This window comes from Salvelinus namaycush, unplaced genomic scaffold, assembly GCF_016432855.1.
Source record: "Salvelinus namaycush isolate Seneca unplaced genomic scaffold, SaNama_1.0 Scaffold1755, whole genome shotgun sequence".
Lineage (NCBI taxonomy): Eukaryota > Metazoa > Chordata > Actinopteri > Salmoniformes > Salmonidae > Salvelinus > Salvelinus namaycush.
In genome coordinates this window covers 36,365-53,247 of record NW_024058514.1, presented here as the reverse complement: position 1 = coordinate 53,247, position 16,883 = coordinate 36,365, and the positions used below count along the sequence as shown (strand labels likewise).

At 43.5% G+C, this 16,883-nt stretch overlaps 1 long non-coding RNA gene, 3 other non-coding genes and 1 pseudogene across 6 annotated transcripts; all 5 read right to left on the bottom strand.

Annotated features, from left to right (window-relative positions):
* Nucleotides 1–3,226: 3,226 nt before the first annotated feature.
* LOC120037532 lies at nt 3,227–8,865 on the bottom strand. Of its 3 annotated transcripts, none has more exons than XR_005474816.1 (12): nt 8,792–8,865; nt 8,337–8,364; nt 7,867–7,911; nt 7,171–7,262; nt 6,911–6,950; nt 6,560–6,610; nt 6,234–6,284; nt 5,825–5,872; nt 5,075–5,133; nt 4,564–4,611; nt 4,140–4,184; nt 3,227–3,401 (listed from the first exon to the last, which is right to left on the bottom strand). It is a non-coding gene; the product is annotated as an uncharacterized LOC120037532 (long non-coding RNA). The 3 variants fall into 3 exon arrangements; XR_005474815.1 differs by having other exon boundaries at nt 7,871–7,911; nt 8,792–8,864; XR_005474817.1 differs by having other exon boundaries at nt 7,871–7,941; nt 8,792–8,839.
* Nucleotides 3,470–3,543, bottom strand: LOC120037535 (annotated as a pseudogene).
* LOC120037540 lies at nt 4,970–5,039 on the bottom strand. The gene has a single exon (XR_005474824.1). It is a non-coding gene; the product is annotated as a small nucleolar RNA SNORD31 (small nucleolar RNA).
* LOC120037536 lies at nt 5,545–5,671 on the bottom strand. The gene has a single exon (XR_005474821.1). It is a non-coding gene; the product is annotated as a small nucleolar RNA SNORD22 (small nucleolar RNA).
* Nucleotides 6,685–6,747, bottom strand: LOC120037534. Its single transcript, XR_005474820.1, has one exon. It is a non-coding gene; the product is annotated as a small nucleolar RNA SNORD29 (small nucleolar RNA).
* Nucleotides 8,866–16,883: the final 8,018 nt, after the last annotated feature.

Here is a 16,883-nt window from a genome sequence, read left to right as displayed (position 1 = left end):
TATTCTATCCAGGCGTGTTCTGTTGCACTATCCCAGTTCACCACTAGAGACATACAGGTATTCATCCAGTGGTGTTCTGCTGCACTATCCCAGTTCACCAATTAGAGACATACAGGTATTCTATCCAGTGGTGTTCTGCTGCACTATCCCAGTTCACCACTAGACATACAGGTATTCTATCCAGTGGTGTTCTGCTGCACTATCCCAGTTCACCACTAGAGACATACAGGTATTCTATCCAGTGGTGTTCTGCTGCACTATCCCAGTTCACCACTAGAGACATACAGGTATTCTATCCAGTGGTGTTGTGCTGCACTATCCCAGTTCACCACTAGAGACATACAGGTATTCTATCCAGGCGTGTTCTGCTGCACTATCCCAGTTCACCACTGGACATACAGGTATTCTATCCAGTGGTGTTCTGCTGCATTATCCCAGTTCACCACTAAAGACATACAGGTATTCTATCCAGTGGTGTTCTGCTGCATTATCCCAGTTCACCACTAGAGACATACAGGTATTCTATCCAGTGGTGTACTGCTGCATTATCCCAGTTCACCACTAAACATACAGGTATTCTATCCAGTGGTGTTCTGCTGCACTATCCCAGTTCACCACTAGAGACATACAGGTATTCTATCCAGTGGTGTTCTGCTGCACTATCCCAGTTCACCACTAGAGACATACAGGTATTCTATCCAGTGGTGTTCTGCTGCACTATCCCAGTTCACCACTAGAGACATACAGGTATTCTATCCAGTGGTGTTCTGCTGCACTATCCCAGTTCACCACTAGAGACATACATGTATTCTATCCAGTGGTGTTCTGCTGCACTATCCCAGTTCACCACTAGAGACATACAGGTATTCTATCCAGTGGTGTTCTGCTGCACTATCCCAGTTCACCACTAGAGACATACAGGTATTCTATCCAGGCGTGTTCTGTTGCACTATCCCAGTTCACCACTAGAGACATACAGGTATTCTATCCAGTGGTGTTCTGCTGCACTATCCCAGTTCACCACTAGAGACATACAGGTATTCTATCCAGTGGTGTTCTGCTGCACTATCCCAGTTCACCACTAGAGACATACAGGTATTCTATCCAGTGGTGTTCTGCTGCACTATCCCAGTTCACCACTAGACATACAGGTATTCTATCCAGTGGTGTTCTGCTGCACTATCCCAGTTCACCACTAGAGACATACAGGTATTCTATCCAGTGGTGTTCTGCTGCACTATCCCAGTTCACCACTAGAGACATACAGGTATTCTATCCAGTGGTGTTGTGCTGCACTATCCCAGTTCACCACTAGAGACATACAGGTATTCTATCCAGGCGTGTTCTGCTGCACTATCCCAGTTCACCACTGGAGACATACAGGTATTCTATCCAGTGGTGTTCTGCTGCATTATCCCAGTTCACCACTAAAGACATACAGGTATTCTATCCAGTGGTGTTCTGCTGCATTATCCCAGTTCACCACTAGAGACATACAGGTATTCTATCCAGTGGTGTACTGCTGCATTATCCCAGTTCACCACTAAAGACATACAGGTATTCTATCCAGTGGTGTTCTGCTGCACTATCCCAGTTCACCACTAGAGACATACAGGTATTCTATCCAGGCGTGTTCTGCTGCACTATCCCAGTTCACCACTGGAGACATACAGGTATTCTATCCAGTGGTGTTCTGCTGCACTATCCCAGTTCACCACTAGAGACATACAGGTATTCTATCCAGGCGTGTTCTGCTGCACTATCCCAGTTCACCACTAGAGACATACAGGTAATCTATCCAGTGGTGTTCTGCTGCACTATCCCAGTTCACCACTAGAAACATACAGGTATTGTATCCTACTAACCAGAAGAGGATAGAGGTAGAAAAAGGGTGCGCAGATTTTTTTATTTAACCTTTAACAAGGCAAGCCAGTGAAGAACAAATTCTTATTTACAATGACGGCTACCAAAAGGCAAAAGGCGTCCTGCGGGGACGGAGCCTGGGATTCAAAATAAATACAGTACATAAAGAGAGACCTAAGAGAACATAGCAAGGCAGCAACACAACACATCATAGTAGCAACAATACATGGTAGCAGCACAAAACATGGTACAAACATTAGTGGCCACAGACGACAGCACAAAGGCAAGAAGGTGGAGACAATACATCACACAAAAATGCCACAATGAGGTTTGAGACGGATGGGAAACGGGACTATCATTCGCTGGAAAATGTGTTGCATTTCATTAACTAGGTAGACCAGACCCAGCTGCTATAGAGAGCAGTTAGTAATGGCATCTTGTTAGGCACAAACTCCGCCACGGTTCGTTGGACAAATCCTTTGGGAAAATGTTTTGACATCAACACTGAAAACAAGATCTGTGGTAAATTCAGGCGTAAACCTTTTTCCTGAGATCAGCTAACAGTCACACAATTGAAGCATTTGTACTGAAATTAAAAGCCCCTGCTATAATGGTCAAGTTAACGGATCTCAGAAAAAGTATAATCTCCTAAAAGCCAATTTATGCTCGACAGGAAAATGTGATCGGTGCCATATGACTGGTGTGACGCAGACCAGTACTAAACGGCACACAATATGAACTGTACAGGACGGCTTTTTTCTCCTGTTGTTCACCAAAATTCTAATATAAGGCTCAATCTGTGTCCGGGAAACTAGCCTCAAGCGCAAACGCTCATACCTTGTAGTGAGCCCAAATTCTCTACCCCTGTGCTTCACAGCCAACAGATGGGCTTAATGGCGCTACATGGTCAAAAACCCGATTGATTCCACCGTAGGTATGGTTGAAAGAACCAGAGGTAACTCATTTGGGGGGTTTTCGGGACTACTGGAACATTAATGTCCATGATACCGCCCGTTAAATATACCAGAATTTACTTGGATGAATGCTTCATTTAACCACCATCTTTAGCGGTTTTGATATCAGTGTAAACCAAGTCTGTTCCATATATTAGCTATAAAATTGTCCCACCGTATCGTTAAATAGACTCCATGATGAAACACGCATCTCACAATAAATTCCTCCCAAAAACACAACGGCTTAAAATAATTCAGTCAACTTTCTATAGCCAGTGAACAATGTCAATCCCGTTACATGTGCAAGTTTATAACCACCTAGAATAACTACATAATGATATGAAGGAAATGTCACATTGTTCAGTATTGATTTCAGACCACATGGTTCATTCAAAATGGCCAAATTCACCAAGTCTGATTTACTACCACCGAGAAAGAAAAATTAGACAAGCATTAATTTGTAGATTTATTTACACATCAAAACAGTCATGGGGTTGAATTGACTTGGCCTGGTTTTCCCCAGTTCCAACAAGACGTCCCTCTTCCTTGCTGACCAAGAGGGCTTGCCAGTGTACAACAGGAGAGCTAGAGGGAAAATAGTGAGAATTAAACCCTGGTGATACTGTAGGGACCAATACACAAGGTCTGAGATGACTTGATCAGACAGTAACCAATCAGTCAGCGTTACATCAGACTGGGGCGGTAGTGATGACTCATCACGTCAGAGTATGTAGTTTATAACAAATTGCATGGGTCAGTGTGATGATCCAAGAGGAACATCCAACAGTACATTAACAACATCTTCCTAATATTGATCTGCCCCCCTTTTCCATTACAACACATATACACCGAGTGGACAATACATTAACCTGACCAGGTGAAAGCTACCCCTTATTGACATCTCTTTTTAAATCAGTGTAGATACAGACATGTTAAAATGATTTTTAAGCCACGAGACATGGATTGTGTATGTGTACCACCCAGAGTGTAAATGGGCAAGACAAAGATTTAAGTTCCTTTGAATGAGGTATGGTAGGTGCCAGGTGCACCGGTTTGTGTCAACTGAAACACTGCTGGGTTTGTCAAGAGCAACAGTCTCTTATGTGTATCAACACTGGTCCACCACCCAAAGGACAGCCAGCTAACTTGACTCCAATGCCGACCCACAGTTGTGTCACGGGCCAACAGCCCTGTGGAACGCTTTCAGACACCTTGTAGACAACTGAGGCTGTTCTGAGGGCAAACTCAATATTAGGAAGGTTTAATGTCCTCTATACTCAGTGTATTATAATACTGGAACCGTAAGTCATTCCCACTACACACCTTCCCGCTCCACCAGCACAGCAACACTTCAGCAGCCAACGAGCTCTAAAAAGACAGAACAGTTTTAAAACCAAATAATCCCAATCTTATTTTACTAGACTACATTCAGAGCATTCTGAAACCAGATCAGGATTTTAGTTCAGTCATTGCAGCCATCCAGCCAGCAGTCCAGGGTCTGGGATCAAGCCCCCACCCAGTCACCCTCCCTCCAGGCAGGCAGCCCACCTTACCCCTGCAAAAAGCAGGCTTGTCAGTGTCTGCCCAACCCACAGGAGGGCCGATGGGCAGCCAGACCTTTATCCAGCCCAGAGCACAGGACAGGATTGCCACCTGACTGGTGTGTTTAGAAACGCTTACATCATTTACAACATTCCAGAATGCTTCATGTGGAAGGAGAATTAAGATGCTGTCAAAAGTCACACACCTTTCCAAACACTGCAGACACTAGGACCTCAACCAGGGGGGCAGAAACCTAGAGGGAGAAAGTAGGAAAGCATTAAGTGACATTGTAGTCAGACATGAGATCAGTCTATAGCAGTGTATTCTAATCCTGGGGACACAAAACTGTCAACAAGTGTTTCCCCCCCAAGAACTAGGCTTGGGTGGTCTACCAGGGTATTTGGAAAACAGGGTTTCACCAATAACATTTACATTATTTCTATGAAGTTTATATTTATAGCTACCTGAGTAAATAGCTGCAGTCAACATTAGGGTTAGAGTCTGATTATTCAAAACGAATTAGTGAAAGATCAGAATTGAGCTGTGTCTAAACGAAGCCTTACATCTAGGTCCCCAGATCCAGGATTGTGAAACACTGCTCTAGAGTATAGATCAGTTCAGTAACCAATCAGTCAGCTTAACATCAGACTGGGGCGGTAACAGGAAATCATCACTTCTACATTATAAAGGACAGAAGTAAAGTCGATCATACACACCTTGTGGTAGTTCAGTAACAGGCATCTTCTAGTGACCAGTCTGGTACCACCATCAGGACCTGAAGGAGAAGAATCCAAATAAACATGCTGAACAGCACTACATTAATACTGCTTTATTGTCTGATAGATCAGAGGGGTAACCAATCTAAAAGACAACTGATCCTAGACCAGCACTATCACCCTGAGAGACTAAATATGGGAAAGTGCTGACAAGGGCCCTGTACTACATCAGGACACTAGTTATTTGGAAGTCAGTATTCTAACCTCAATCCTGCTTAAACTGTATTGATGGTATTGCATGGAAATATAAATTGACTGACTACATCCTGAGTGGCCCATCCACCCCAGTCACTTGTGCTGCTACTAGCATTTCATGAATGATTCTGCATCTACTTCTTGATCTTAAATCAAATGGCAGCCATTTTGGATCAACAATGCAAAGCCAAATGATATTGTGTGTGAGTCTCTGGTCCCATCAGACAGTTGGTAACCCCAACCAGCTGTCCCCTTGTTGCCCTGGCAACACCAGTGGGTCCACCTTTTCAGGTTCTGTCGTCGACACAGGGCGTAAGACACGTGCGGGTGTCATCACTAGGAGCCAGAGTCACCACGACTACCAAACACCAACCGTTCACTCTGTTTGCAGTCAGTTAATACTAGACTGGTTATAGCTTGTGGCTAAAGAAGAGGCTCTGGTTAAGATACAAGGACTAGATTCATTACCGAACGTACTCATTAACCAAAACTCACCAGTCTAGTTGGCATCACGGCTCCTTGTTCAGCCACAAACAGAAGAACCTACAAAGACATATGCTTCAGGTTAAAGTCTGGGTGGGGACCAGATACCAGGCAGGCACATGGAGGTAGTTAGACATTACATATGTAGCCTTTATGACAGGTTACGTAGCCCTCTGCTGAAGTCAGCTATTCCTTTTCTCAACAGGAGTTCAGACGAACCAGATTCCAAAGAGAATATTCATCATGTTCAGCAGAAGGACGGGATCCCTCAAACATGTTGCGTTCAGCTAAACTGTACAAGTAAAAAAGTTGGCAACGCTGTGTAGATATCTATACAATAAACTTAATGAATGTTTTAACTACCACTTCCAGGACAAGACACTGGTGTTAAAATATACATTTAGACTGGATGGATCCTTACCTGCATAGCTTAGAGCAGCTCAGAACAGCCATCTTGTTTCAGGACAGTCAACTGTAAGACAAAATGGAGGACGTGAAACTAGGCTGCAACAAGACAGTCAAGCGAGGGTTCTTTACCCTGCAGGGTGTCAGGTCATTTATCATCAACAGGAAGTCAGACAAACGAGATTCCAAAAGGTTTATCATGTGGTTGCAGAGAACGATTGTTATTCTGGGAAAGACCTCCCTTTCTAGTGCACTACTTCTGACTAGGGCCCATAAAGCTCTGGTCAAATGTAGTGTACTATAGAGGGTGCCATTTAGGACAGTTTCAGAACCACAACTTACCAGTATGTTGGAGTCCAACGCTGCAATTCCACTGACCACAGCACTCAAACCCTGAAGAATGAAAGGTAAACATTTTATTAGTGTGATGATGGAGAAATCGATGACCAACCGCTGCATTAGCTACAGTCACTCAGTAGTTCATGTCGTTTCACATCGGTTCAAAGTGAGCTAGTTTGTCATCCTTGGGACTGTAGCACGTCCCGGTAGCCATCTTGTACAGTTGGCCAGCCAAAAGGGGACCATGCCTGCATCCAAAGTCACACCCTATTCCCTTTATAGTGCATGGGTCCTGGTCTAAGGTAGTGCACTATAAAGGGAAGTGGGGTACTAGTGTCTTAACATTTCACCAACCTGGATTTTCACAAAGCGCATCAGTCTCGTGGTCTGAATGCTAAAGGAATCACAAAATAAATGTTAGTTTTTGCCTGGCTTCTATGAGAACATAGAAAGTTCTTAAATAGAGCCCATCAGAACAAACAGTAGCTTCACAAAATAATCAGACATATGCTTGTCAATGGATCATCATATAAAGCCCGGAAGTAGTGACCATATAGAAATGGTGCCATTAGAACTGTCCTGAACACCAGTGAATAAACTCAAATGGAACTCACCAGCACACATTCCTATTCCAGAATGGAACTCCAAGTGGAGATTCTGTTCAGATGCCTTGAAGTCAGGAAGTCATGTCACAAGTAATGCAGACCTGAGCAAAGAACACATCCATGTTAGTGACTTACTAGTCTGTATATTACTACAAGAGGCTTTGGAACACAGGACAAGGAGGCCATCAGATCAAAGTTAGCATCACCAAAAATCAGATATATGCTTGTCATTGAGGATCATCATTTACAGCCAGTCACGTGTGAGTCAGTTACCACCTGAAAGTCCACCCCAAAGTGCACTTCCCTATTTAGTTGAAAATCCATGAGTTTTCTAAGTGCACACAAATAGATACTCAGGGATTTAGGGCAGAGGACCTTTATCTACTTCCCCAGCCAGATAAAGTCAAGGATACATATGTTATGTCAGAGTCAAACTGGGGTAAATTTAATGTAGTTTAGCAAGCTAATGCTAACTAAAGCTAGCATAACGACTGGAAGTCAGCAGGTATGTTCTAGCATGCTAGCTGATAACCATATTCTTAATAGCTGCGCTAATGCTAGTTAATATTCACTTACAAATCTACCTTTACACTGAAATTGTATCCATTTACTTGGGAATTAGATAAAGGGCCCTGGCGAATCTCCTAAAGGCGAAGGGCTGACAAGCTGAACACATCTAATGATCCTGGTGGTAAGCCAACGTACTCACGTGTCAGTCTTCTGGACTTCCCTGGCATCTGTCCTGCATTTCTGTTGATCAGGGGGAAGATTGGGAGGTCCCTTTATGAACAGGCAACACGCAGGCATATAGAACCCGACATTGATATCGTCGCTAATGGAACCTTATTTCCAATACAGTCGACTACTTCTGACCAGATCAACGTTAATAGTAGTACACTATTGAGAATAGGGTGTCATTAGCGCAGCAACGACAGTCGAATCAGGGGCCAACTGCTACTCAGAATCTGGTAAAGAAGTTTCTTCTTCAAAGACTGATTCGATAAGAGAGAGTTCATTTTATCATCACCGTAGCAGTGATGTAACGTTGGGTTTATAACGACTGATGGTCCGGTCACTAACTGGCAAGCTAGCATACTAGCTAACATGGCACGTGGTTAGCTAGTTGCTAAGTAAAACCACCACGTAAGCAGGCATTTAAGTAATATGTTGCTTACCAGAGCAGCACATTCGAGTCGTCGGCAGCTTGAAAGGAGAAAATAGTATAAAGTCAACACCAATTGTAGTTACAACCCCGGTAGCTAGCCAGCCATTAAATAACGTAGGTTCTCATGTGACCTAGCTAGATGCGGACACGTGTTCTGCGAACGCAGCATTTCGAAACACGTTTTTTGTTAAAATAAAATTATAATAAATTTGCAAGTCTCTCATCAAAAATACTAAAGTACAATCAGGTATTCAGAACAGGTCTGTGTAAATTCTCATCATCGAAAGACGTTGCAATGCCAACAGCCAGATATCGGCCTGAACATGAAATAAACAAATCAGAACAAAACATATTTGATACTAGAAGTCCATAATTTGTCTAGGGTAAATTCTAAAGATCAGTGGAGGTGTTTAAACAAAAGGATGGCTTTAGATTGAATGCCAAAGTGGCGACTAGCTAAGTTACCTGTAGGTGCTTTCGCCGCATTCCGCTCAGTGTTGCCAACTAATTTTCAGAGGAAGTTCATTTGTTGCTAAATGACGTTGTGATGTCATTGCGTGATGCCGTCATTACATAATAACGTAAAACTGCGTCATTACGTAGACTCTAATTGAACACTTATTCTGTCATTGTTATATAGTGAAGTGTTCTGGACTGATGTAAAACTATATCTTGGCCTCAAATTGCATACAACCATTGAAATTTCTAAGTTTGACATATTATTTTACTACACTGATTCCACAATTGAATGTGAATATGTCATAAATCTCTTTATTTTATTTGGAACATTTTTCATACACAAATCAAAATTTATGAAGAAAAAGGCCCTTTTCTTAATTTTTTGATCTGATTTGGAAAACTATTTAGAGTCTTTGAAACGTATACAAAACAAAATGTCAAAAAAACGTATTCGCAATATGTCTGTATTTGAATTGATAAAATGTGGATTAGTTTATTATTTTTATTTTTTTTCTCATTTCTTTGTGGAATTCCTCTGGCTGTTATGTTTATGTTTTGCATGTTACTGTTAATAAAAATAAAAAAAAGTGAAAAAATATATATATAAATATCACATGAAAAAAAAACATTAAAATAATCTCGGCGAAAAATATGATTTGACATTTGTTAGTTTAGATTTGTTTGTTTATTATCATATACTTTTATTTGTAAAATTAATATAAACACAACACATTTTATATTATCACATTTTTATTTTTAAACACAACACATTGAATTATTGAACAATTACACATTATTGAACAATTACATTTTATTTATTTTATTTTTCAAATCAAGTTTATTTTATATAGCCCTTCGTACATCAGCTAATATCTCGAAGTGCTGTACAGAAACCCAGCCTAAAACCCCAAACAGCAAGCAATGCAGGTGTAGAAGCACGGTGGCTAGGAAATACTCCCTAGAAAGGCCAAAACCTAGGAAGAAACCTAGAGAGGAACCAGGCTATGAGGGTGGCCAGTCCTCTTCTGGCTGTGCCGGGTGGAGATTATAACAGAACATGGCCAAGATGTTCAAAATGTTCATAAGTGACAAGCATGGTCAAATAATAATCAGGAATAAATGTCAGTTGGCTTTTCATAGCCGATCATTAAGAGTTGAAAACAGCAGGTCTGGGACAGGTAGGGGTTCCATAACCGCAGGCAGAACAGTTGAAACTGGAATAGCAGCAAGGCCAGGTGGACTGGGGACAGCAAGGAGTCATCATGCCCGGTAGTCCTGACGTATGGTCCTATGGCTCAGGTCCTCCGAGAGAGAGAAAGAAAGAGAGAAGGAGAGAATTAGAGAGAGCCAAGATTTTCAAAATGTTCATAAATGACAAGCATGGTCAAATAATAATCAGGAATAAATGTCAGTTGGCTTTTCATAGCCGATCATTAAGAGTTGAAAGCAGCAGGTCTGGGACAGGTAGGGGTTCCATAACCGCAGGCAGAACAGTTGAAACTGGAACAGCAGCAAGGCCAGGTGGACTGGGGACAGCAAGGAGTCATCATGCCCGGTAGTCCTGACGTATGGTCCTAGGGCTCAGGTTCTCCGAGAGAGAGAAAGAAAGAGAGAAGGAGAGAATTAGAGAGAGCATACTTAAATTCACACAGGACACTGGATAAGACAGGAGAAGTACTCCAGATATAACCAACTGACCCTAGCCCCCCGACACATAAACTACTGCAGCATAAATACTGGAGGCTGAGACAGGAGGGGTCAGGAGACACTGTGGCCCCATCCGATGATACCCCCGGACAGGGCCAAACAGGAAGGATATAACCCCACCCACTTTGCCAAAGCACAGCCCCCGCACCACTAGAGGGATATCTTCAACCACCAACTTACAATCCTGAGACAAGGCCGAGTATAGCCCACAAAGATCTCCACCACAGCACAAACCAAGGGGGGGCGCCAACCCAGACAGGAAGATCACGTCAGTAACTCAACCCACTCAAGTGACGCACCCCTCCTAGGGACGGCATGAAAGAGCACCAGTAAGCCAGTGACTCAGCCCCTGTAATAGGGTTAGAGGCAGAGAATCCCAGTGGAGAGAGGGGAACCGGCCAGGCAGAGACAGCAAGGGCGGTTCGTTGCTCCAGAGCATTTCCGTTCACCTTCACACTCCTGGGCCAGACTACACTCAATCATATGACCTACTGAAGAGATAAGTCTTCAGTAAAGACTTAAAGGTTGAGACCGAGTCTGCGTCTCTCACATGGGTAGGCAGACCGTTCCATAAAAATGGAGATCTATAGGAGAAAGCCCTGCCTCCAGCTGTTTGCTTAGAAATTCTAGGGACAATTAGGAGGCCTGCGTCTTGTGACCGTAGCGTACTTGTAGGTATGTACGGCAGGACCAACTTTTTAACTAGTAAACCTACACATTCTGAACAATCATAGTTTTAAGCAGTGTATTGGTAGTTAGTTAACATGCTACCTAACTGATCAACAATTATAGGTACAGGCAAATAACAAGGTATATATGCTATCTTATTGAATAAGCAACTTAACTCAAATAATGATGTATGTGCTAGGCATCTCTCTCCAGCTCTCCCCAGGTTGTTGTGCTGCTTGGCTGGCTAGCTGCTCGATGGTTTCCTTCAGATTTTGCCACTGTTTTCGCACCCACTGCAGTACACACTGCCACCATCAGCTGTGTGTCTCCGCCAGTTCCAGAAAGCCCACTCCTTGCATACGTACTGTACATTTACATTTACATTTAAGTCATTTAGCAGACGCTCTTATCCAGAGCGACTTACAAATTGGTGCATTCACCTTATGACATCCAGTGGAACAGCCACTTTACAATAGTGCATCTAAATCTTTTAAGGGGGGGGGGGGTCAGAAGGATTGCTTTATCCTATCCTAGGTATTCCTTAAAGAGGTGGGGTTTCAGGTGTCTCCGGAAGGTGGTGATTGACTCCGCTGTCCTGGCGTCGTGAGGGAGTTTGTTCCACCATTGGGGTGCCAGAGCAGCGAACAGTTTTGACTGGGCTGAGCGGGAACTGTACTTCCTCAGTGGTAGGGAGGCGAGCAGGCCAGAGGTGGATGAACGCAGTGCCCTTGTTTGGGTGTAGGGCCTGATCAGAGCCTGAAGGTACTGAGGTGCCGTTCCCCTCACAGCTCCGTAGGCAAGCACCATGGTCTTGTAGCGGATGCGAGCTTCAACTGGAAGCCAGTGGAGAGAGCGGAGGAGCGGGGTGACGTGAGAGAACTTGGGAAGGTTGAACACCAGACGGGCTGCGGCGTTCTGGATGAGTTGTAGGGGTTTAATGGCACAGGCAGGGAGCCCAGCCAACAGCGAGTTGCAGTAATCCAGACGGGAGATGACAAGTGCCTGGATTAGGACCTGCGCCGCTTCCTGTGTGAGGCAGGGTCGTACTCTGCGGATGTTGTAGAGCATGAACCTACAGGAACGGGCCACCGCCTTGATGTTAGTTGAGAACGACAGGGTGTTGTCCAGGATCACGCCAAGGTTCTTAGCGCTCTGGGAGGAGGACACAATGGAGTTGTCAACCGTGATGGCGAGATCATGGAACGGGCAGTCCTTCCCCGGGAGGAAGAGCAGCTCCGTCTTGCCGAGGTTCAGCTTGAGGTGGTGATCCGTCATCCACACTGATATGTCTGCCAGACATGCAGAGATGCGATTCGCCACCTGGTCATCAGAAGGGGGAAAGGAGAAGATTAATTGTGTGTCGTCTGAATAGCAATGATAGGAGAGACCATGTGAGGTTATGACAGAGCCAAGTGACTTGGTGTATAGCGAGAATAGGAGAGGGCCTAGAACAGAGCCCTGGGGGACACCAGTGGTGAGAGCGCGTGGTGAGGAGACAGATTCTCGCCACGCCACCTGGTAGGAGCGACCTGTCAGGTAGGACGCAATCCAAGCGTGGGCCGCGCCGGAGATGCCCAACTCGGAGAGGGTGGAGAGGAGGATCTGTAAATATGATGGATCATAGATTGGCAAGGAAATCCTCTTCACTGTCCAACTGCATTGTCACAGAGCTGGAACCAGCAGTAGAGGATGGAGTGGCCTTAAAGCTGTATGCTGCTGTGGTGCCAAACTGCTGCAGAACTTCACTTGGTAGTTTATGCTGGTAACAGGTTTCACCAGCCAGCTTCAGTCCATACCGCACCAGGAGTATGGAGTTGAGAGTGTGCAGTGACATTCTATTTCTTAACTTTGACTTGACCACACTCATTTGGCTGAACAGCCGTTCAACCTCCGCATTTGAGTGTGGCAAGGAGAGGGCAGCGAGTGCAGCTTTGCACAGTTCTTTAAATGGATTTGACCCGGAAGAGTCCGTGTAGTTATTGACTTCACTCCAAAACTCGACCGTATTTTCAGTTGAGTCCCACCTAAACAGATGGATGTTTCTCCATTGGGAAACAATTTTATCAATTGTTTGGGGCTGGTACACCAGTAGCTCAGCTACTTTAATAATTTCAGTGGTGCCTTTATTGTGCTTTAGCGTTTCCTTAACACTGAACAAGGCCATGTTGTTTCGCAAGGCTTCAAGGTTGTCTGGGAGCCTTGCTTGCAGCTCCTTGCTTAAAGCAACAATGTAGTTGATGCACTGTCTCCGAATTACCTTTTTGTCCTCTGGCGCAAGACTGAGTTGGTACATGGTGATGGACTGAGATGTCCATCAATGGCATCATTCAGGACATCCATTTTTGCCATAGGGTTGACTACTCTGCTGCAAATTGATGTTAAGAGGTGTACCAGATTGTCCAAAAGCTTGACAGGATCTGTTTGCTCTCCCTCAAATTACTTCACTGCAACTTGATTTCAAGAATGTCAGGTAGACATAGTTGGTCTTGTCCATGTACATAGCGTGGAGCACATCCACCATGTAGCAATGCTCACTGGCCTTGGTCAACTCAAAGTGGAGTTTCAGTTCTTCCCACTGGCTCAATATACGAGTTACCGCAGGCTCAATCGATAGCCAACGTGTGGCACACACTTTGGTGACCTGCAGGGGTTTCTGGCCACAATTAATGGTGGCATACACTGCTTTGTACGCCTCGTGCCGTTTTGGGGAAATCGAAAACCAGTTGTAGGTTTCCCTGATTAAGTACTCAACACTCCTAGGGATGGTTTCTTTGGATGCTGCACAGACAGCCAATTGTAAAGAATGGCACACATCACGGATGAGTACCAAATTGGGCAATGCACATTCTACCTTTAAAATCATGTGCACCCCGTTGTGCACCCCAGTCGTCACAGACGCATTATTAGTGCCAATACTGTGAAGATTCTCTTTTTTAAGGTTGCACTTCTCAAGAAACTCAACTACCGCCTTTGCTATTGATCTGGCATCGCCACCCTCCCAGACAACTAGCCTGAGAAATGTGGACACAACGGTTCTTTTTTAGCACTGAAATACCGAATCACCACACCCAGGTATTTCGAGACACTGACATCAGTGGACTCATCCAAAAGGAGACTGAACTTCTCATCCCCCACATCTGATGTTACCCTTTTGAGAAAATAAGGAGCCAGTATTCCCCTAATCATTGCTGTGCACTTGGTGCGGTGCATTTGGAAGTTTGTTGCTGCCACAGAATCTGAAAAGGCAACTTTGCAAGCCATACCTAAATGGTCGCATGCTAGCAGCGAACAATGCTCTGCAGTGGTCATTGCCATAGTAGCTGTTGCAGTTATCCACTTTTTTAACCAACTGTGGTAATGTAGACTGCGTTGTGGGGTTGTACGGTTTTGATTTATTTATATGTTTTGCTGTAGCACAATGTTTTTTGATGTCATACATTTTTGCAAGCATATCTGATTTGCAGTACGCACAGTATGCCCAACAATCATCCCCAATTACTGGCTTCAGCCACCCTTTAAATTCAGGTACTCCCACTCTTTTCTGTACTTCTGGCTGTACAATTTTGATTGAGACATGTTGATTGATGTTGTAAGTTCTGTTCAAGATCTCGTCGAACACATACTACTGCTGCTGCAGTCAGCCAACAATGATTTGCAATTTGCTGAAATTGCTGCTGGCCTGCTGCTGACGTCACTCACAATGCACTTTTGCAGCCAGGCATGTGTGTTGTGACAGAGAAAATCGGTTTTGTGTCATTGAGGGAAAATATGTGCGTTTTAGCGTTTGAGTCATTTTTCAAAAGTTGCCACAAGTTCCAAATACATTTTTAAAATTAGCTACATTTGTTTTTAGGTGCTGTTTGAAAAAAAAGTTGCTAAATATAGCAACAAAATTGCTAAGTTGGCATCACTAACTGAGGGTGTCTAGACCGCTGTCTGTCTGTCCGTCTGTCTCTCTCTCTCTCTTCTTCTATGGTATAATGGCATTCACAACAATTAAATGTGCATTCCGCCACCTACTGTGTGGGTGGATAAGGATCCCCAAAAATAACATATGGGTAAAAATAAATAAAATATCACACAAACTACCAAAAAAGAAATGAACTAAACAAAATCAACCTGCTTTTCTGTAAAAACCTCATTCTAATCAGGTCCAACACAGCCTCAGAATCCTCCTGTGAGGGCAGGACATTTCCTGGTGACAAAAGTCTTGTAGTACTTCTGCTGTGAAGTCTTGGAGCCCCCAAAACCTCTCGGCTGCAGCAGATATTGGTACAAAGGCTGTGAAGTATTTGTAGTTAATCAATATCAAAGGTGGTAGCTCCGCTCACCGGTGAAGTGGAGCAGAGCATGCTGGGCAATCTCCAGCTCAGATAAGATCAGCTGGAAGAACACTCCACCATGGTTAGTGTTGGTGTGTAACTGTTAAATTCAGTCACCCCACCATGGTTAGTGTTGGTGTGTAACTGTTAAATTCAGTCACCCCACCATGGTTAGTGTTGGTGTATAACTGTTAAATTCAGTCACTCCACCATGGTTAGTGTTGGTGTGTAACTGTTAAATTGAGTAATCCCACCATGGTTAGTGTTGGTGTGTAACTGTTAAATTGAGTAATCCCACCATGGTTAGTGTTGGTGTGTAACTGTTAAATTGAGTAATCCCACCATGGTTAGTGTTGGTGTGTAACTGTTAAATTGAGTAATCCCACCATGGTTAGTGTTGGTGTGTAACTGTTAAATTCAGTAATCCCACCATGGTTAGTGTTGGTGTGTAACTGTTAAATTCAGTCACTCCACCATGGTTAGTGTTGGTGTGTAACTGTTAAATTGAGTAATCCCACCATGGTTAGTGTTGGTGTGTAACTGTTAAATTGAGTAATCCCACCATGGTTAGTGTTGGTGTGTAACTGTTAAATTCAGTAATCCCACCATGGTTAGTGTTGGTGTGTAACTGTTAAATTGAGTAATCCCACCATGGTTAGTGTTGGTGTGTAACTGTTAAATTCAGTCACCCCACCATGGTTAGTGTTGGTGTGTAACTGTTAAATTCAGTCACCCCACCATGGTTAGTGTTGGTGTGTAACTGTATATTAAATTCAGTCACCCCACCATGGTTAGTGTTGGTGTATAACTATATTAAATTCAGTCACCCCACCATGATTAGTGTTGGTGTGTAACGGTTTGACTTCATGTCTTGAAAAGGCTTTAATTTCATCACTACAGAATAATACCATAAAATACAGTTTTCCAGGGAGTTCTAGAAACCAGTTGAAGGAAAACTCCATCCAAAAACCATATTTTGGTATTTGTTTCATTAGTCCATTGTAACATAGTCCCAAAATGTTTTGCTTGTCAATAATCAAGTTCTCAAGATATGTAACTTTCAAAATACAGAAATCCCCATATGATGCATTTTGCAAATACCAAAAGACCGTTTTGGGTGGAATTTTCCTTTAATGAAAGCATGCATCAGTCAGGTGAAAGGTTATTTGGCATCATGTCCAATGTCAGACTAAAACCTTTTTAATGCCACAGAAAATACCATCCATCTGAGTGATAAAAGGCATTTTATAACAATAATCTTATTTTTAATATACATTGTCACTTACACTAATAGTCTTAATTCCTGATCAAATTTTGCCAAAACACTTAATGGCAAAGATTATAGGACAGTTGCATTCTGCTGCACTATCCCAGTTCACCACTAGAGACATACAGGTATT